The sequence below is a fragment of the Sinocyclocheilus rhinocerous genome, unplaced genomic scaffold (assembly GCF_001515625.1).
Source record: "Sinocyclocheilus rhinocerous isolate Xijiao unplaced genomic scaffold, SAMN03320098_v1.1 scaffold4976, whole genome shotgun sequence".
NCBI classification, from domain to species: Eukaryota; Metazoa; Chordata; class Actinopteri; order Cypriniformes; family Cyprinidae; genus Sinocyclocheilus; species Sinocyclocheilus rhinocerous.
In genome coordinates, this window is record NW_015644648.1 from 60,410 (window position 1) to 65,233 (window position 4,824).

Sequence of the window (4,824 nt, forward strand, 5' to 3'; positions counted from 1 at the left end):
TCATCAAACTACGCCTTTGTCTCTTTGTTTGTTATGAATATGCACCCTCTAGCAGCGAAAAATTACATATTGTGCCTTTAAAACAAGTTATTTCACTTGGCCATCTTTAAAAAGCCTCCCGGGAATGCAAGTGCAGCTCCTATCTCTTTGAATGAGGAAACATCAAATTCTCCAAAACTGTTCACCAAGCTTACAATTAAATTTCATATTTGAAATCACCAATGAAAACTTACAACAACTGCATCATAATTGTTCTTTCTTATGTTTAAATAGCGATAAAAAGGGCTTATTTTTCAGGCTAGAGCAGCCAAAGCACATGCGCAGTCATGAGCGCGAGTTTGCGAACACTGCCTGTTTCTATAGGAACCGGAGCTTCTAACTGCAGCTGTGCAGTGACGTGATGACTTTACTAATCAACGATTGGCTTTTTCATTTAGTAGGCGGGGCTTATTCGCCATATTGGGCGTTGCACTTTCTCCCATTCATAAGTATTAGGAGTGCACAGTCTAGTCTTTGCTCTAAAGCGCCTCCTGCTGGCAGAGAATGAGTCTGTCTACAGCAACATGTTTTTGTTGTTGCTCACTTTTTTTTTCTGTTTTCTGCCACAACTCCGAGCACTTTTCATATTCTTTATCCTGGCTGAAGCACTTTTGTTTCAATCTATAAGAATAATCAGCCTATGTTATAGTTTAAAGTTAAATATATTTATATTAATAAGGTGAGACTGAGAGTCTTATGTTTATTTGACTGTGATTTCACATTTCTCATTTGTATGAAGGCTAAATACAAATAAAAGGTGACCATTCATTTATTTGTTCCATTTGTTTTCTAAAATATTATATAGTTTTATAGGAGGTTTCATAGACTTGGCAAATTAATTTTTCATAAATTGTAGGTACAGACAATTGTTGTGGGCGCTCTTGACATTTTTTCTGAGGATTTTTTGAAAATATTGTTTATATTGTATCAACCGAAGTTAAGAAATATATTGTGATATAAATTTTGGCCATATCGTCTAGCCCTATTTTAAATAGTCTTAGACTTAGTCTAGTCCAGAATTTAATAGGCTGATTTCCTGGAGTAAGACTAGAGTTACTTCAGGACTAAATTGAGGCATAAATTAAACCTACCAGGAAGCAGGTTTAACTTCAGATTAACATTGTGTTTCCAGTCTTTATATATCAGAATTATTGGCACACTTGGTAGATATGAACAAAGAGGCCTGTGAAAACATATCTGCATTGTTAACTATTTAGATTTTTTATTCCAAAAGGTAAATTTTATTTACTTTTATTTACCTTATTTTTTGTTTGAAAGATCAAAAGGTAAAAATAAAATAAAAATACAGGTTTATTTTCACAACCTTCTTTGATCATATTTTCTTAGGGTGCCAATATAATTCTGACCATGTGCTCTATTTTAACGATCTAAGCACATGGTCTAAAGTGCAAGGCGCAGGTGCACCTAGGTCGTGTCCGAATCCACGTTTGCTAGTTTCACGACGGGAAAAACAGTCGGTGTGCCTGGCGCATGGTCTAAAAGTGTTGTCCCTATTATCTTAATGAGTCATGGGTGTGTTTTGGCATAACGTGCAATAAGTTCAAGTTCAAGTTCATTTTATTTGTATAGCACATTTACAGCAGCCGCTAGGCTGACCAAAGTGCTTTACAGAAGAGAAACTTATAAAAACATACACAGAAAACAAGCCAAATAAAAATATGAACAACCCATTAAAAAATTACCGAATAACAGTAATCAATACACTAAGGAAAACAGATAGGTTTTTAGCAGGGACTTAAAGACAGGCAGAGAAGGGGCCATTCTAATTTCTAAAGGCAGGGTATTCCAAAGCCGTGGCCCTGCCACCGCAAATGCACGCTCCCCTCTACGCTTAAGTCTAACATGTGGAACTACCAACAAAGCCTGGTCGCAAGATCTTAGGCTTCTAGATGGAGTGTATAAATGAAGAAGTTCAGAGAGGTAGACAGGAGCTAGGTTATGTAACGATTTAAAAACAAAGAGTAGAATTTTGAAGTCTATTCTCTGATGAACCAGCAACCAGTGTAGAGATCTGAGAATTGGAGTAATGTGTTCATGTTTGCGACACTTCAGAAGAAGTCTGGCCACAGCGTTTTGGACTAGCTGAAGGCGCGCAATTTGAGATTTAGATATACCGCAATATAAGGAATTGCAGTAATCTAGTCGAGATGTAACAAACGCATGAACAGCCATTTCTAGAGTTTTTGGAGTGAGAAAGTCTGATTTTAGACAGTAGACGAAGTTGATAAAAACTGGATCCGATAACGGAGGAGATATGTTTATCAAATTTTAAATGCTGGTCGACAAGAACACCTAGGTTCCGCACCTGTGAAGATCTAAAAACAGATAAACTGTCCAAATCAGGGCGTATATACTGACTAAAAGGTGAGCTGATTTGTTTTCCTTAAAAAAAGCCGATCTGCACAAATAAATTAAAACAAATTAAAATTATAGACTCGCGTGGTATTTGATCAGCATCAACAGTCTTTGTGTGTGTGAGGATTAGAGGAGAAAAACGATTGAATGTATTAGTCAAATATTTCAAATCACACAAAGTTGCAGCATGTAAATATGGAAATTAAGATAAATGAAGACACATGATAAGTTGTAGCTTTATAATAAAAAAAAACGAACTAAAAGTTTAGCATGGAAAAACAACATCCTTGGTTTATGTGTCCATCTAAATATCTGAAACTTCAAGTTGAATGAACGGTAATGTGAATTCCATATCCACAAAATAAGATTGTGAAGATGTTTCTGAAAAGCTGTTTACTTGATATTGAAATTGATATTGCATTTTGCAGTGTCTAACATCAGATTCTGTGGTGAAGAGAATAACTAAAGAGGATATTGATAGAATCAGAAAGAGCTTTATTGCCAGGTATGTTTACACATACGAGGAATTTGTTTTCGTGATAGCTTTCGTGATAACTTTATTGTGTTAAAGTCATTTTTATTTGGTACTAAAGAAATCTGGGTCCCGTAATCATACATTAATGGACAGCGTTAATCCTATTTAATCTTACATATGATTGTTGATGTGCTAAGCTTTTTTTTATTATTAATTAAAAAGTAGATAAAACAAGATATATATATATATATCATGTAACGCAGTGGTAACGTATAGAGACCTTGGCTAACATAATCTAATTACTTTTTTATAAATTATAACGCGTTAAATTACTCCGTTATTCAAAAAAGTAATCAAATTACAGTAATGTGTTACTGCCCAACACTGCTTACTAAATCATTAATCAGAGTTTCTTGTTAGTTAATAGTAGCTACTAGAATGTTAATAATGCATTAGTCATTTGTTCCTGTGAAGTTATATATTAGCGATGGAACAGTATTCTAAAGTGTTACCACTTTTAGATTACTTTTGTCCTAACTCGTTTATCACATTGATTTAAATTGGATAATATTGTACCATAATGATGTAAAAATACAAAGAGTAAGAAAATATATTCCATTGATTGTAATTAATAACATGAAGTGTATTAAACATTATATTAGGCTACATCAAGGTTTCCCAAACTGGGGTTCGCAAAGGAACTGCAGGGGGTTTGTGAGCTTAATGAAAAGCTAACGATTAATTAAATCATAAATCATGTTAAATGAAAATAAATAATTTTAAAATAACAATCAAATTAAATTCATTTTCATGACTCCCTTTTTACATTCATTTTCATGACTTTTTGAGATTTTGTTCATGTTCTTGGCTTTTTGAGATTTTGTTCATATTCGTGACTTTTTGAGATTTTGTTCATTTTCATTTCATTTTCTTTTAATCTGTGCTGTATGAAGCACTGTAGAACTGAAGGTGAGAATCTGAAAGAAAGGGATTTTTAAAAATGTTTCTTCTTAATGATTCGACGAATTTAAATGATGATTAAAATATAAAATTTAATCTTTACCTCTATAGTAAACAGGGTTGACAATGACACAATGTCAAGAAGACATGTTTATTAAAGGGGTCATATGATGCGATTTCAATTTTTCCTTTTTCTTTGGAGTGTTACAAGCTCTTGGTGCATAAAGAAGATCTGTAAAGTTGCAAAGACTAAAGTCTCAAATCCAAAGAGATATTATTACTATTACTATTAAAGAGATATAAATACAATTTTTTTAGTCCTGCTCCCGCAAGGTTTTATTCCGCACCCACCCGCTCCCAACTATATATTCACTCTTTGTTGACCCGCTGTCATTTAAATTTCCGCTACTGAAAGAAAGAGAGATAGGCTAACAAATAAAAGTGTAGTCTGCACAAAAGTGTATGCTGTTTTATTCGTCTTGTCAAGAGTCTTGGCTTTATTGACTTTGACTTGAATTTATATGAATTATCTTAAGACACGAAATTAGTTTAATATTTTATGCAACGCAGTAGGTAAAAAAGTGTCAGAGAAAATCTGTTCTCTTGTCTCTTTAATCATGTTTAAACTTTCTTATTTGATACCACAGCAAATACTACTAGATTAACTAAGTACTTTTTAAGATTAATTTAAGATAAGTAGATTAATTTAAGTAATAAATGGAAAGCAAGTTAAATTGAAATATTTTTTATTTTCTTGCTGATCCGAAAAATGATCCGATCCGTGGGTCAAAAACCGTAATGTGATCCGAACCGTGAGATTTGTGATCCGTTGAACCACTACTAGGGGCGTAAAAAAGTCGGGGCTCTAGTTCCTGGTTCTGTTGACACATGTTGACTCACGTGAGCCGCCTGCTGGTGCGTGCGCAAATAACACCCGTCTACAATTATTCTCCTCAAACGCGGGATGAATTCAT